At 43.9% G+C, this 17,501-nt stretch overlaps 1 protein-coding gene across 2 annotated transcripts in view; it reads left to right on the top strand.

The window, feature by feature from the left end:
• grid1b (glutamate receptor, ionotropic, delta 1b) overlaps positions 1–17,501 on the top strand; it is a 414,815-nt gene that overhangs the window by 19,920 nt on the left and 377,394 nt on the right. The window lies entirely within an intron of this gene.

The following is a 17,501-nucleotide window of genomic DNA, read 5'->3' as shown; positions in this document are numbered from 1 at the left end:
TAGGAAATGTGTACCCACTGTGAATATTAAAACCTACCTTAACCAGAAACTGTGGATCGATGGTGGCATTCCCGCAAAACTGAAGGTGCGAACCACCACATTTAACCATGGAAAGGTGACTACAAACAGTGTAGTTATTCCCTCCGCAAGGCAATCAAACAAGTGAAATGTCAGTATAGAGACAAAGTGGACGTGCAGTTCAACGGCTCAGACACGAGATGTATGTGACAGGGTCTACAGACAATAATGGACTACAAAAAGAAAACCAGCCATGTCACGGACACTGATGTCTTGCTCCCAGACAAACTAAACACCTTCTTTGCCCGCTTTGAGGATAATACAGTGCCACCGACGCAGCCCGCTACCAAGGACTGTGGGCTCTCCTTCTCCGTGGCCGACGTGAGTAAGACATTTCAACGTGTCAACTCTCGCAAGGCTGCTGGCCCAGACGGGTCCCTAGCCGCATCCTCAGTGCATGCGCAGACCAGCTGGCTAGTGTGTTTAAGGACATTTTCAATCTGCTGTTCCCACATTGTTCCTAAGATGGCCACCATTGTTCCTGTACCCAAGAAGGCAAAGGAACTGAACTAAATGACTATCGCCCCGTAGCACTCACATCTGTCATCACGGGGTGGCAGGTCGCCTAGTGGTTAGAGCATTGGACTAGTAACTGAAAGGTTGCAAGATTGAATCCCTGAGCTGACAAGGTAAAAATCTGTTGTTCTGCCCCTGAACAAGGCAGTTACCCCACTGTTCCTAGTCTGTCATTAAAAATAACAGTTTGTTCTTAACTGACTTGCCAAGTTAAATTAAAAAATGAATTGTTTTGAGAGACTAATCAAGGATCATATCACCTCCACCTTACCTGTCACCCTAGACCCACTTCAATTTGTGTACCACCCCAATAGATCCACAGATGATGCAATTGCCATCACACTGCCATATCCCATCTTGACAAGAGGAATACCTATGTAAGAATGCTGTTCATTGACTACAGCTCAGCATTCATCACCATAGTACCTCCCAAGCTCATCATTAAGCTTGAGGCCCTGGGTCTCAACCCCGCCCTGTGCAATTTGGTCCTTGACTTCCTGATGGGCCACCCCCAGGTGGTGAAGGTAGAAAACAACATCTCCACTTCGCTGATCTTCAACACAGGGGGCCCACAAGGGTGCGTGCTCAGCCCCCTTCTCTACTCCCTGTTCACCCATGACTGCGTGGCCATGCACGCCTACAATTCAATCATCAAGTTTTGATGAGGCTTGATGAAGGCTTGATTACCTACAACGACGAGACAGCCTACAGGGAGGAGGTGAGGGCACTCGGAGTGTGGTGTCAGGAAAACAACCTCTCACTCAACGCCAACAAAACAAAGGAGATGACCGTGGACTTCAGGAAACAGCAGAGGGAGCATCCCCCTATCCACATCGAAGGGACAGTAGTGGAGAAGGTGGAAAGTTTTAAGTTCCTCGGAATACACAGAGGGGGGTGTGGTCTGCACAACGCATCACCGGGGGCAAACTACCTGCCCTCCAAGACACCTACAGCACATGATATCACAGGAAGGCCAAAAAGTTAATCAAGGACAAAAACCACCCGAGCCATTGCCTGTTTACCCCGCTACCATCCAGAAGGCGAGGCCAGTACAGGTGTATTAAAGCTGGGACGGAGAGACTGAAAAACAGCTTCTATCTCAAGGCCATCAGACTGCTAAACACCCATCACTAACTCAGAGAGGCTGCTGCCTGCATTGAGACCCAATCACTGGCCACTTTAATAAATGGATCACTAGTCACTGTATACAATGCACTCTAAATAATGCCACTTTAATAATTTACATATCTTACATTACTCATCTCATATGTATATACTGTACCTTATACTTCCTATTGCCCCTTGTCTATGCCACTCGGCCACCGCTCATCCATATATTTATATGTACATATTCTTATTCCATCCCTTTAGATTGTGTGTATTGGGTAGTTGTTGGGGAATTGTTAGATTACTTGTTAGATATTACTGCACTGTCGGAACTAGAAGCACAAGCATTTCACTACACTCGCATTAACATCTGCTAACCATGTGTATGTGACCAATAAAATTTGATTTGATTCATATACATTATTTATTCATTTTTCTGTGAGGCACTTAGCTTAGCATGGCAGTGCTGGTAGCAAAGCTAGCAAAGCTAAAGGTTGACTGCACACGGGTTTTGGTGGGTTGGTCAAAGCAGGGAATTGTACCGCTTTATACAGTAGTTTAAGTCTTAGGATCCGGTGAAGCGTGTAAAAATGTTATGGCTCTCTGAAGATATCCTCAGTCAGTAGTTTAGGGACAGTATGTGCTAGCTTTTCATGAATGTACAATTTTGGATTAGCCAAGTGAAAACCTGCGGTGACATTGGTGTCTAGAATCTATTTTCCATGTTGTTGCTTAGCCCTGGTGAAAAAAATGGGTTTGCATTGTAATCTAAATTTATTCACGACACATTCTAACATTTTTATGAATAGATTAACAGGACAAGGTAGGGCCTGAGGGCTCACTGTCTGAGAGTAGGCGGGTGACCTGGGGAAGGAGAGAATGGAGTGTAAAAAAAAAAGTGGTCAAAAGTAATGCACTATATAGGCAGTAGGGTGCCATTTGGGATGTAACTGATTAATGTCCAGTCCGTAGCCTTACAAATGCCCAAACCCTCACTGAATAAAGAGAGAGAACTCCCCTTTCATCCATCCTCCACTATCACTCTGTTTGTCTTCCTTCTTCTCTGCTCGGAGGCAGTTTCTCTTAGCAGGGTCAAAGAAGAGGAATAACACCAAGATGCAATAAAGAGCTAAGCCATACGAAAAGAGTATTGCCTTCCTCTTAAATCCTCCACTCAAGTCCATTTTGGTTGCTTTCTTGTGCTGGAATGATCCGTCTCTTTAAAGGCCACATCCACAGGATTTGTTATCATTATCCTTTGGGCCACAAAAGACGTTTTGGCCTAGCCTGTTTTTCTTTAAAATGTCAGCGCAATCTGAGAGTGAGTTGAATCACGACCTTATAAGGTAATGCACTGATAACTCCTAAATTCAGCTTCCCTAGTAAGAGTCAAATGAAATTTGAACCTCAGGATGTAAGGTCATGGGTGTATTATTTTGTCGTTCTAGTTTGTCATATCAAGATGAATCGAATTGGGATTTTGTTCTTCCCATTTACCATTAGAATGGCAAAGGCAAATATTTGTATTCATAAAAAAGGAAGTGGAATGATGCACAGCTGTCCCATAGATTTTTGGTTATTATCCATAGATAATATATAATTTCACTGAGTGTACAAAACATTAGGAACACCTTGCTAATATTGAGTTACACCCCCCCCTCGTCCCTTTACCCTCAGAACTTGACACAAACCGGTGCGCCTTCCACCTACTACCATACCCTGTTCAAAGGCACATATTTTGTCTTGCCAATTCACCCTCTGAATGACACACATCCACAATCCATGTCTCAATTGTCTCAAGGCTTAAAAATCCATATTTCTCCTGTCTCCTCCCCTTCATCTACACTGATTGAAGTGGATTTAACAAGTGACGTCAATAAGGGATCATAGCTTTCACCTGGATTCACCTGGTCAGTCTATGATATGGAAAGAGCAGATGTTCATCATGTTTTGTCTACTCAGTGTATATCCACACACTCATATACAGCCCCTTTCTCTCTCTCAACACACACACTGCAGTTGCTTTGTTCAGGGTCTATGGGAGATTGATATGGCAACAGCTCCTGCTGTGGTGGATCAGTCTGGTGGATTCTGCTCAGCGTGTTTCGCAATCTATGTGTTTAGACTGGCAGGGAGTGAGTGACAGAGGGACGAAGGGAGGGAGAGGGAGGGAAGGAGATAGAGGGGGGAGAGAGGGAGCGACGCTATAATGGTGTGTGGAAGAGTGAAATGAAGCGGAGAGTTCGTCAAGGTTGATGACATTAAGAGGAGGAGTATTGGGAAGACAGAGAGTTCTTGTTGAGGTTTTAAGGAGACATTCAATGGATTGTCAGTCAGTGAATTATTTCCCAGTCTGAGTCAGCCACCAGAGATTACGTTGAATTCATAATTGAATACAAACTTATACCAAATTATTGCAGACACCCCTGCTGTATAGCCTCAATAGAATAACACGCATTGTAATCAAATGGCCTAGAACGACAGCCATTAAGAGAGTGTCTGACTGCCTTTGTAAATCCAGTAAATCCAGTGATATTGTATATAATACCTTTGTTTTTCACAAATTTACAGAGGTGTGTAATTAATACCTTAATCTGTTCAATTTCATTTGGGCTATAATCGTATTGTTTTCTGTGAAGAGAGGTAGGATTTATTTCACACCGGTGCTGAGCCTTGATCCGTTGTTTTTGAAGAGAAAATAAATGGGTGGTATTAGATGACACCTGTAGAGGCTTGAAGGCTTCGTGACTGTCATTTTTTTGGGGGGAAGTTAAATTTATCACCCACGTTGGACCAGAGCCATTTTAAACCCATTTACCTCTCGCCTAATGTTTTAGTGCGACTCTGTGTGAAATTGGCCACTATTTGATTATACTGTAAGTCTCTCACTTCTAAAAATGGACTCTCCCTAATCAGGAAGTGATTTCATTTCCCAGTGGTGGGGAGTCTGTGGCTATTAAGCATTACTCAAACTGCAGGCCTTAATGCTCAAATCAGTTTTGTTTTTTAAATCCGTTTAGGACTACTTACTGTCCAAACAGCAAGTTACAAGTGACCAATCAGATTTGTGTGTGTTCAGACAGCAGTCATTTGTTGTCATAGTAATGATGGGTGTGTGCGCAGTGGTGTAGGCTGATTGGTGGTGGTGCTCATGCTTCCTATCACTCAAGCTTCCTATCACTCAGAAGTTATGTAGCAAGCTAAGGTGACAACAATGCCTGCCATGGATGTTTCCCAGTTGCTTTGAATGTTCAAATCATAGTGTGGGAACACTTTTAAAGCCTCAAAGAATAAGATGATGCAACCTTCAAAACGAATCCTTTTTGGTTAACCACAGCAGTCAACTAGCTAGCTAGGTAGCTGTTTAACTTTCCAGCACATTCACTAATTTGTTTGTAGACAAAGAACAAGCTAGTTAGCTACCACATGTTCTTGTTAAACCTTCAACAGAGTAGCTAGCAAGCAACAAGATATGCCAAATAGGGAAAATAAATTAGATCTGACTGTTCAGAAACAAGTCACATGGCCAGGAATCAGATTTGTATCTGACATCAAACCATCTGTGAAGGTGGTTTGAAATATCAGATTCCATGTGCTTTTTGGCTGTTCGGACTGCAGGAAAAAGGAGCGATTGTAATCGGATAGGCAAATAAATAGGATTTGAGTCACTTCAAACTGCCAATGTGAACAAGGCTTTACAGCGTTCCAAGCACTCTTTAGAGCCAAAATGGATCCTTGGTGCCCAGTTAATATCTCTTATGTGGCACAGAAAAGTGAAACAACCAGGCAGATAACCAGCAACTGAGTGACAATTTCCTCTCCTTGCCTTAAAGGTAAAATCCACCCAAAATGATATTTTTATATTATTTTCATTAGTCCACTGTTGATACAGCCCCAAAATGTTTTGCATGTCAGCAGTCAAGTTTTCAAGATATTGGACTTTCAAGAAGGAAAGTGTCACCGGCCACATCATGATCACCGACCACATTTATGTAGATTAAGGTCCTTCCTTCAGACTCAGTCCCTCATTAGCAACGCTCGGTTGTACTGCACTACTTTGAGGAGCATAGCCACAATTTATGGGGGGTATAAATATGGCAGGTGGGACTTGAAAGCATTGCAATGAGCATTTTATGATCTTAATACGCCTAACTGTCACAAGTCCTGTCTTTGATTACATCCACACATGGTAATGCCAACGAAGCGCTGAAGGTCCTCTGTTCAATTCTAGATAGTGTTGCTAATGAAATTCCAGTTGCAACCGACACTTGAGCGTAGTTTAATAGAGTAATAATATACTCCGTTTTTTGCAGATGCTTTTACCCAAAATGACTTACAGTCATGCGTGCATACAGTAGAGTCCTCTAATTGTGTAACATTCCAGATTCCAGAGATTGTCAATCCAAAGGCTGCCGGGGCTACTTGAATACTATAGTTGGACATTAGTGTAGTGGCCATAATGCTGTGGCGGAGGTTGACAGACGGTGACAGAGAGAGGGAGCAGCCAGGTATGACCTCTTGTCTCCCGTCCAGCCATCAGGATTTACCCCAATACACTATGACAACATGGACGTTGTGACATGGAGACATTTTACTTTCTCTATCCCTCTCCCTCTCTCCCTCTCTGTCTCTCTGTCTCTCTCTCTGTCTCTCCGTCTCTTTCTCTCTCTCTCTCTCTCTCTCTCTCTCTCTCTGTCTCTTCGTCTCTCTCTCTCTCTCTCTCTCTCTCTCTCTCTCTCTCTCGTACCATCTCCATCTCTCTTTGTCTCTCTCTCTATCTCATGTACACTTATCTATACTATTGAAAGTTATTTAAAGTCTTTTATGACTTATAAGCATCCTCCACATCATTTCCATCCACTCCCAGCAGACTAGGAGGGCAAACCTTCATTGCACTCCACACATTTAAGATCATTTTATGTGGCACTTATTTCATGCATGCTTGTTTCCCCCCCCAGCAGTACACAGTGTGTGGGATGCAACGCCGTGCTTTTGAACCAGAAGACTGGTGACAGCTCCGAGACACACTGACGCTGCCTGCATCTCTTCAGCTGTGACGCTTTTGAAGTTTTTTATACCAATGTTTTCACTGAAAGAACACTTCAAAACCATACTGAACGGAGCTGTTGTGATCCCTCACAAACACCAGTAACGTGAGCTCTGCTGGGATGTAATTGGCTCACTATCAAACTGTATGGCGTTTCCAAAGTTAGATGTTTTATTTTTTTGTGTGTAGTGTGTGTGCGGCTGGCACAACTTTAAATGATCAGAATATTCCTGAGATTGCCCTGATTGGGAGTAATCAGTGGGTTTGGAAGTGCTGGGTCGGTTGCTCCATCGGAATGGCAAATCATCTAATTTACTGCCAATTATCCTCCCAGTGGGTCCCTGATTTACCAATGATCTGAAAAGCTGGAATAATCAAAGAGATGGGGGTATGCCTCGTTCGGCACAATGGCAAGCGGGTGGAAGGAGAGGCGCTCTTCCCCCCTCCCCCTCCGTCCACCCTCATCTCCCCCTTCTCCAACTCCTCTCTCCCACCTCTCCCACCTCTCTCCCCTCTCCTTCCTCTCCCCCCTTTCCATCTCCGCTCCCCCTCTCCTCCCTCTCCCCCCTCTCTCCATCTTCTCTCCCGCTCTCCCCCTCTCCCTCCTCTACCACTCTTCCACCTCTCCCTCTTCCTGCCAGAGGAGCAGAGGGAGGGAGGGAGAAAGAGAGGAGACAGGGAGTTGTGTATCCCATTCTGTTATCTAAATCTGAATCGCTATTACCCTGGTGATTTAGATTTAGTCAACAATTATGCCAGTTCTTGGCATCGTGGCTGAGATTATATTCTCAGAATTGTCTTTCCTGTGATATCTTGTAGAATCGACTCCTTTGAGGGTATTCATTTGGCATTCAAATGAGACCCCTAATTGACATGGTTTTTGGAGTTCAAAACCATTGTAGGAAGACATGACTCCAGTATGAACCCACTTCCCCAGTCCTTACCTCATCTCACTATCCAACTCACTCTGGGAGATTTTGTTAAAGTGTGTTTTATTTCATTGCCTTGTGGTTCATTTATTATCTCTCTTTCAGCAGTTTTGGTTGCATGCCTCTGTTTTAGGTCCCTCGCCGCTGTCCCAACGCAGTGGAGAGGGAATTGCTATGGGCTGTGGCTGAATAGCAGATGTGTCCCCTCATTTTCCCCTCTCTCTATTTCACCGGAAACCATCTCTCCATCTTAAGCCAACAGGCGGAACTAATTGTCCCTGTTGGACACAAAAATCGATGTTGTTGTTCCACCTCGCCCCAACGTTGTGTCCCTGTGAACCTGTGTGAGGTGCACTTAGATGGCTGTAATTGGGTTATCATAAAGTAAAAGGGAGGGGCCCGGTGTGGCGGGGTGACTGCATGCGACTGGCCTTTGCTTTGCCTGTTTGAGCCGCTGATTCACAACCAGGCTGGTTCTTAGCCGAACTGGTTCTTAGCCAGCCTGGTGACTTGACTGTGCTCAACAACAACACCCATTGTTCTCCCACTGTCTCATTAGCTGGTCGCTAAAGTATCTACAAACTAACAATCAGGAGAGAGGGGAAGAGAGAGGGGGGGAGAGAGGGAGAGCGGTAGGGAGCAAGAGAGAGCGAGGGCTCTTCAGTCCACGGGGATGGTCCATCGTTAAGGAGTCTGTTTGATGTCCATGTGGACTCAACCTCATTGTGTGTTTAAGCCTCGTACAATACAACATACTGGAAAATGCATGCATTAATGAGTTATTTCATCAAATAGCTTCTTTAATCATCTGTTTTTCTTACTGATCTTTACCAACTGGTTTGAACTGCATCTGTATTACCACTAAATATGCATCACTTCTGTCATGCAGACACTGCTGTAGATGGACATCCATCATCTCCTCGCTCTCCTGCTCATTACACTGGAGGGATTCTGTAGCATGACGGGAATTCATAAGTTGTTTATTACTACCACATGGCTGTAGATTGTCATTACAGATCTGGGGAAATCGACTGGTAGGAATGTTGTTGTTTACATTCTTAAAATGTCTGGTTTTCTATTACTTCATACCTCACCTCCCCACATCTGTTGTTGTTGTTCCTTGTGTCACTCTTTCTTTCTCCCTGTACACATCTGTGTGTCTGTGTTTGTGTGTATGTGTGTGTGTGTTTACCAATGTGAATGTCTCTCCAACACCTCCAGAGCCATAATTCTATAGGATGTTTACATAATCCCCTCTAGTCTGACTGGATGATGGGCGACCTCCGTTCTCTAGTCTGCCTGGATGATGGGCAACCTTCGTTCTCTAGTCTGACTGGATGATGGGCGACCTCCACTCTCTAGTCTGCCTGGATGATGGGCGACCTCCGTTCTCTAGTCTGCCTGGATGATGGGCGACCTCCGTTCTCTATTCTGACTGGATGATGGGTGACCTCCGTTCTCTAGTCTGACTGGATGATGGGTGACCACTCTCTAGTCTGACTGGATGATGGGCGACCTCCACTCTCTAGTCTGACTGGATGATGGGCGACCTCCATTCTCTAGTCTGCCTGGATGATGGGCGACCTCCGTTCTCTATTCTGACTGGATGATGGGCGACCTCCGTTCTCTATTCTGACTGGATGATGGGCGACCTCCGTTCTCTAGTCTGACTGGATGATGGGCGACCTCCGTTCTCTAGTCTGCCTGGATGATGGGCGACCTCCGTTCTCTATTCTGACTGGATGATGGGCGACCTCCGTTCTCTATTCTGACTGGATGAAAGGTGACCACTCTCTAGTCTGACTGGATGATGGGTGACCACTCTCTAGTCTGACTGGATGATGGGCGACCTCCACTCTCTAGTCTGACTGGATGATGGGCGACCTCCATTCTCTAGTCTGACTCACAGTGATCCAGGGGACCGTAATCACATGTAAGCCTTTAGAGTCTGCAACCTGCTTTGTAGCACTGAAGAAATTCGCACATGCCAAAATCCTGGCACTTTGCTATCTCTCTCTCTCTCTCTCTCTCTCTTTCTCTCTGTCTCTCTCTCTCTCTTTCCCTATGTGTCTCTCTTTCGCTTTCTTTCTTTCTTTCTACCATTGAGGTGTATTCTGAGCATCGTGCTCAGGAGTGGACAGGTTCTTGTTGGATGCGCTCGCTGTCACTGAATCTTAGAGAGAGAGAGGATGGCAGAGGATGAATGAAGGCTGTGTTGTATAGATACATATGTAATGAAGGACTGGGATGATTGTGTTCTAGAGAGGCGTATTATTAGATATAGTGTGTCATCACGCAGTGCCTGAAGATGAATGCAAAGGCTTGTGGTGTCATGGAGAGTTTGGGTTATGTCACAAATTGCACCCTATTCCTTATGTAGTGCACTTGACCAGAGTCCTTTGGAACCTGGTCAAAACTTGTGTTCTATGTAGGGAATAGGGTGGCATTTGGAACACAGCCAGAGAGTAGGGTAATGCACACTAGAGGCATCTCTAACCAAGTCAGCATCCCTATTCCCTTTGAAGTGCACTGATTTAGACAGTAGTGAACCACATAAGGAATAGGGTGCAGCCCTCCATGACACTAAACGTGATGACACACTATATCTAATAATACGCCTCGCTGTAGATGTTTCAGGAGGAAATCCCAGTGCGTGCCCCGAGGATAAAGTCATATATTTCAGTGTTTTGTTGGCACGTCTATTACCTCTTCAACATGGCCAAACAACGACTAACAATGAATAGAGATGCAGAAATATTACATTTTCCCGTGGCTTTCCACGCCCCCTGTGTATTCTGCACTCTGAGTGTTGTGAGATATACGGCCCACAGTGTGAATATATCCGTGAGGGAAGAAGGAGCAATATTACATGATTTACTTACAATAACATAACTGAAACCTACAATAACCGCAACAAAAAAATATGACAATAACAGCCATAACAATGAGCATTTCAGTGCGGTGACACATTTCACACCCAACACAAACAATTCCATAGCGAACCGTTTTGTGGCACTAGTCACATCCAGAGGTATTCTGATTATAATTATGATGAGGGGCCTCGGGAATCCTCTATCCATCCTCCGTGCCTGTGGGCTATTCAGATATTGGCCTGTCACTCAGTCCGTCTGTACTGAAGTCTCCTGTAATGCGTGCGCTGTCTTCTCCCGTGTTTGCCGTGCGCTGGCAGATCTCATTTGGATATGACAGGTTTGTTTAGGCTGGGTCTCGTTCTCCCATGGGTTCTTCTACCTGTGCCTGGGAGGCTGCTGCATGCTCTCGAGCATGCTACTGATTGAAGTGTGGTGAGTCTTAGACAAGCATGCTCACACATATTAATTAAATAGAGAGGGTGGATGGATGGAGGTAGGGGGGAGAGGGAATCGAGGAAACAGAATGACAGGCTGTATTGCTGCGGTACTCGTTAGCTGTATCCAGTTAAAATGAAATATCCCCGTGCCAATTTTAATAATGGTTATCCTTTAGCTCATGGCCTTGACATGATGCGAATGGCTACTCACCTCTCGGCTGTGTCAGTCAACACAGTTTATAACGCTAGGCTTGTATAGCCGCCAATGGCTTTGTACAGTAAGTGAGTGATTGACCGTGATTGACCGTCTCCTATCAAGATAAACTGTTTCCTCCCTGTATGATTTACTGTACTACACAGATTGGTGGGGATTTCTATTTCTTGCTGTTCTCAGAAAAGCTCTCTCTCGCGCGCTCTCTCTCGGATCCTTTATGTTCCTCTCTCTGTGTTCTTCCATCTCTCCTCTTTCTCCTTCCTCTTCCATCTCCTGCTCTGTGTAACAATGGCTTTGATGGCCATCTATTTCCTCTTAACAATTCCCCATTGGTCGTCATTCACGCACGCTGAGAGTGAAAGCTACTTGACATTTTTCATGAACCCTGGCCACTTGCACAGATCCAGGAGGCTCAGCGGTTGAATGTTGCAAATAGCCACCTAGAGAGGTAATTATATAGTCTTCGCCAAAATAAAATATTATTTTCCTTTCCTAGATTCTTATGCAATACCTTTCAGGAAACAGGGAAGTTATGAGCCACTAACAGATGCAACTAACAGAGTCTTTTTCCCACTTAGGCAAAGACGGTGGTGATTTGGATTGATGGTCTTTCGTGTGTAATTTTGTTGTTGATGGTGCAAATTCTCCTTCAATTAATGTAAGGTAGCGCACAGACTTAATCTGGCAGCAAACGGCAAGTCCTCAAAGGTTATTTCATCACTTAGATGTCCGCATTATCTGAATGAGAAATCCTCCAGTCCAAGATTGATTAGTGCAGTAGTTTTCCATTCTCTTCCTGCCAAGGACAAGCCCCCACTATGAATTAGCACCGGTTGTGTCTCAAATGGCCTTCTATTCCCTTTATATTCCCCATAAAGCTCTGGTCAAAAGTAGTGCATTATATAGGGAATAGGTTGCCCTTTTTGACGCGTCCACAGTGTATTCTCTAACACAGCCATGGGCTCCTATACAGGGGAAATTTCCACATGCCAGATTCCTCACGGTCTCATATACACTGTCGGTATAATACATTGTGCTTTGTCTCATTCTCTATTCTACTCCTGGATGTCTTCAATTGTGCATTCCTTCAGAGCTTCACCCTTGTGATTAGGCTCATTTGACCCATTTGGCCTCTGGTGTCAGCTTGCCTGACCCTGAGAAGCAAACCAGCAGTGGGATGCAGGGTGCTATGCTACTTGAATTAATGTGCTAAAACTTGCAGTAACCAAAGATAGGCAAACTTGCAGGAAAGAGGGAGACGTTTTATTTAATCACGTTATCGTAAAAAAAAAAAAAAAAACATAGCACATTTCTAAAATGATTTCCTTGCCGTATTTTGTTTGCTATTTTAAACATTTTTTATTCGACTTCAGAAGTTTTCCTATTGGCACAAAAGTAACTCACTCACTAGAGGATTGCACCATATAATAACACTATTACACTATTACTCCCTGCCACAGTTTCAGTAAAAACCTGAGGGAAGGGGCTGGACAAATGCAACCACTCAAATCCATTGACTACGCTATGGATGCAAGGACTGACCAATCAACATTATAGTTTAAGGATCGGCGTTCCGTCAACGGGACAGTTGTAAATCATGCAGCACGTTATGTCAAGATCACAGGTTTTAGAGAAACAACAAATGTCGTTACATAGAAGTGTTTTATATTGGCTGAAAGCTTAAATTCTTGTTAATATAACTGCACTGTACAATTTACAGTAGCTCCTAACAACAAAACACTTTTCAACGCAATGGGTTTGATAAATTCACCTCTGAAAGTGAAATGTGTACTTACATCCTGAAATCTTGCTCTGATTTATCATCCAAAGGGTCCCAGAGATAACATGAAGTGTCGTTTTGTTAGATAAAATCATTTTTCATATCCTAACAAGGTCGATATAGCATGTACGATCGATTTTGTATTTCCACTCATTCAATTTGCAAAGAAAGGAATCTGTGAAAATCTCACCCTAAACGTTGTTTGAACCAGTCAAATCACATTCGTATTTATTCCTCAGAGATCCTAGTAGGTAACAAGACTTCACTATTTCATTAGGGGTGTAGTATATCCTATAGGACACCATATTTGTTCAGAGAGCGACGCCTTCATGGCATGCCGATGACACGGGCGGCCATCTCTTGAATGACTGTATCTTTGTCAAATAAGCACCAATCGGGTCAAACAAAGCTAGCTAGATAGCCAATGAGCTGGGCTTTATGGGAGAAACCATGTTTTTGTCGTAAAATGTAGCTACTAACTTAACCTACGACTGCAGGCCTTTTCATTTTGGACAAAAATTATAAGGATATTCAGAGTTATGAACTTATGAAGACTGGTTGTTTTTCAAATGTTGAACTTATAATATGGCTACTAATACTTGGAAAGCTAAATCAGTCCAAGTCCAAGTATACAGATTTGATTATATTCTTGCAGAAAAATGGAATGTGAATGTCTCCTTCACGATTTGCCCAAATTTACCTGGGGACTTCACACTAAAAGTTTTGTAGGTCAGTCATTTTTCAAGTTACCTGAAACTTTGCACATACATTGATGCCATCTTGTGGACACTATTGGAATTACAACCAGAGTGATGGCTATAACTATGACCTTTCTCTTGCATTTCAAAGATGGTGGTAGAAAAAGACCGGTTGGTTTCTTCTTTGTATTTTCTTCTACCAGATCTATTGTGTTATATTCTCCTACATTCAATTCACATTTCCACAAACTTCAAAGTGTTTCCTTTCAAATGGTACCAATAATATGCATATCCTTGCTTCAGGGCCTGAGCTACAGGCAGTTAGATTTGGGTATGTCATTTAGGTGAAGAAAAAAAAGAAGGGGGCTGTCCCTAAGAAGGGGCAATCCTTAGTTGCTACATACATTTCTGGACTTTTAAGTTAATGATATGAACCCATTGATTCTTGAAGAATATAACGTATAAATGCCTCATGAGCTTAGTTCAACTGTCGTACCCACCAGAACCCAAAATATACACTTGTTTTACTCCATTGTTTGTAAACAAAGTAAATGTAAACAACCACTGTATAGGCTAAAAACATGGTTAACAGATTTATTTTAACACCATCTTTTCACATGTGAGGAGAATAACATTATGACAGCCCCACATGTGAATCTGCAATTCCACATGTGAAAGTGAGATTTTCACTTGGAGTTTTCTTTACATGTGAAACGGCAAATGGGATTTTCACATGGGAATATTTTTCAAATGTAATACATGTGAATATATGGTTTCATGTGTTAAATTTAAGCTCAACATGTGAAAACATCAACATACCAAATTTCGATTTTCACACGTGAAACAGTTTTTTTGTTGTAAAGATCTCTTCTTGTGGAGATCTCCCTCCCTCGCTCCTATCCATCTGTGGGTGTCATGGGTGATGCCAGTCATGTGAGTCCTAGTCCCTAACCTCCTGTTTGGCTGATGACAGGGAGAGATCTAGCTATCTCTCCCTGTGTCGATACGCAGGGCTCATCAATAAACCCAGGAGGAGCTCCATCATCTGGGTGCTATGGTTTGACACTCCTCTGAGACCTGGGCTCGTATCCATAAAGTGTCTCTGAGTAGTAGTACTGACCTGGGATCAGGTCTTCCCTGTCTGTGTAATCTTACTCATTGGGATCTAAAAAGCTAAACTTATCGTAGATCAACTCTCCGGCTCTGAGTTGTTTTATGAATACTGGCCCTGTACCCATTAGAAACCTAAAGTCGTATTAGCTAGTATTCTACAGTAGGATGTGGAAGGAGACTATGGATAACTAAGCTACAACAACACGCTCTATCACTGTGGATATGTAAGCTCCTGCACAGCAACAGAGCTCCTGCACAGCAACAGAGCTCCTGCACAACAACAGAGCTCCTGCACAACAACAGAGCTCCTGCACAACAACAGAGCTCCTGCACAACAACAGAGCTCCTGCACAACAACAGAGCTCCAACACAGCAACAGCGCTCCAACACAGAAACAGTGTTCCAGCACAGAAACAGCGCTCCAACACAGCAACAGAGCTCCAACACAGAAACAGCGCTCCAGCACAGAAACAGCGCTCCAACACAGCAACAGAGCTCCAGCACAGAAACAGCGCTCCAGCACAGAAACAGAGCTCCAACACAGCAACAGAGCTCCAACACAGAAACAGCGCTCCAGCACAGAAACAGCGCTCCAACACAGCAACAGAGCTCCAACACAGAAACAGCGCTCCAGCACAGAAACAGAGCTCCAACACAGCAACAGCGCTCCAACACAGAAACAGCGCTCCAACACAGCAGTAGAACCCTATTTTACCTGACACTTGGAAATTACTCATATGTTTTTTTTTTCAGCTTACATTAATGACCTGAATGGCCAGATTATTATTTTTACCCTTGTGTTGCTGTAATTTATGCATTGCAAGTTTGAGAGCTGTCACAGGCTCACACACGGCAGCAGGAAGCCTAGCTGTTAGTACCCGAAAGGTTGCTAGTTTAAATCCCTGAGCTGACAAGGTGAAAAATTGTTCAACGTGCCTTGGAGTAAGTCCAATAGCCCTAATTGCTCTAGGGTAGCTGTTTATTATGGTTGGCTGTGACCAGTGGTGGTTCCAGCTTGTATGGCTTCCATGGGCGAAATTTTTATTCAGACATTTGGAACAACACAAATAAATAATCATAACATTTAAAACTATATACATACAAATATATATACAAAAATAAGACTCATAAATATAAAAATAAGTAACAAAGACAAATAGAAACAAATTGTAGTATATAAATACAAATAAAGTATATCGAATTATTACCCTATTACTAACAAGAAACACACAAATAAAACTAAATTGCACAAATCCTACATCACACAAATAGAATAACACACTTATAAAGAAGAGAACCTGATTATTACACTATTGCACTTCAAACAAGATACACACAAACTAAATTGCACGTCTAATTGCATTACTAATTGCTTCCAGTGGGGAGACCTGAGGTGAACCTACCCCCGTCCCCTCCCCATCTTGTACTTCTGAGTGGGAGACCTTCCCAGGCAGTAGCCTGCCTAGCTCACAAACTAGAATCAGGGCGCCCACTCCGACAAGATTAATTGACCCACAGTTCCACACGGTGACATGATGTAATTGACGTGACGTGCAAATGAGTGATAGAAAACCGATCGCGCAAATGTCACAATTCGGAATATATATATATATTATATGTCACATGTGCTCCCTCTCCCTTTACTCCCTGAACTTGCTTCCCGACTCTCGGTGCACATCGTTACAGAATGACAACTCACCAAAGGGAAGCATCAGGGAGTGTTTTTTGTTTTGGAGGTGATGTCGGGTCCGGGTGTCTGGGCCGGAGCTACCTGGGAGGCCTCCGCCGGTTTGTCAGATTTCCATGCCTCGGTGGGTTCGACGGGTTCTCGTGCCTTGACCGAGGCAACTGGGGAGGTCTCAGCCAGCTCATCAGGCTCTCACGCCCTCAGCCGGTTCGTCAGGTTTCTGCTCTTCAGTGGAGGCGACCGGTCCGCTCCTGATCCCCGGGATCGTACCTGTGGTAGGCGTACTGCGGCTGGAGCCGAACGCGCCGGGTAGGGGGTACTGTCACGTATGCTCTCTTTCCGGCGCTCTAGGTCGCCGTGCTCCCGCACCTCTGCTGTATCATCAGGTTTGCCGCGCCTCAACAGAGGTGACCGCTCCGCTCCTGATCCCCGGGTTCGTCATTTTGGTCAGCGTCCTGCGGCAGGAGCCGCGCGTCGGGGAGGGGGTACTGTCACTTGTGCTCCCTCTCCGGCCTCTAGGTTACCAGTCTGCTCGTCATGGCGCACACCTGACACCATCGTTATGCGTAATTGCACATTATGACACTCACCTGGACTCCATCACCTCCTTGATTACCTGCCCTATATTTGTCACTCAATTTGGTTCCTTCCCCAGTCGTCATTGTATCTGTATCTGTTTCATGTCGGTGCGCTGTTTGTTTCATTTATTTATTAAATGTTTTCACTCCCTGAACTGCTTCCCGACTCTCGGCGCACATCGTTACAATATATACATTTATATATATACAGTTGAAGTCGGAAGTTTACATACACCTTAGCCAAATACATTTAAACTCAGTTTTTCACAATTCCTGACATTTAATCCTAGTAAAAAGTGCCTGTCTTAGGTCAGTTAGGATCACCACTTTATTTTAAGAATGTGAAATGTCAGAATAATGGTAGAGAGAATGATTTTTTTTCAGCTTTTATTTGTTTCATCACATTCCCAGTGGGTCAGAAGTTTACATGCACTCAATTAGTAT

This window comes from Salmo trutta, chromosome 2 (assembly GCF_901001165.1).
Source record: "Salmo trutta chromosome 2, fSalTru1.1, whole genome shotgun sequence".
NCBI lineage: Eukaryota > Metazoa > Chordata > Actinopteri > Salmoniformes > Salmonidae > Salmo > Salmo trutta.
The sequence above is the reverse complement of the archived record's forward strand: the minus strand, read 5'-3'. Positions and strand labels throughout refer to the sequence as shown.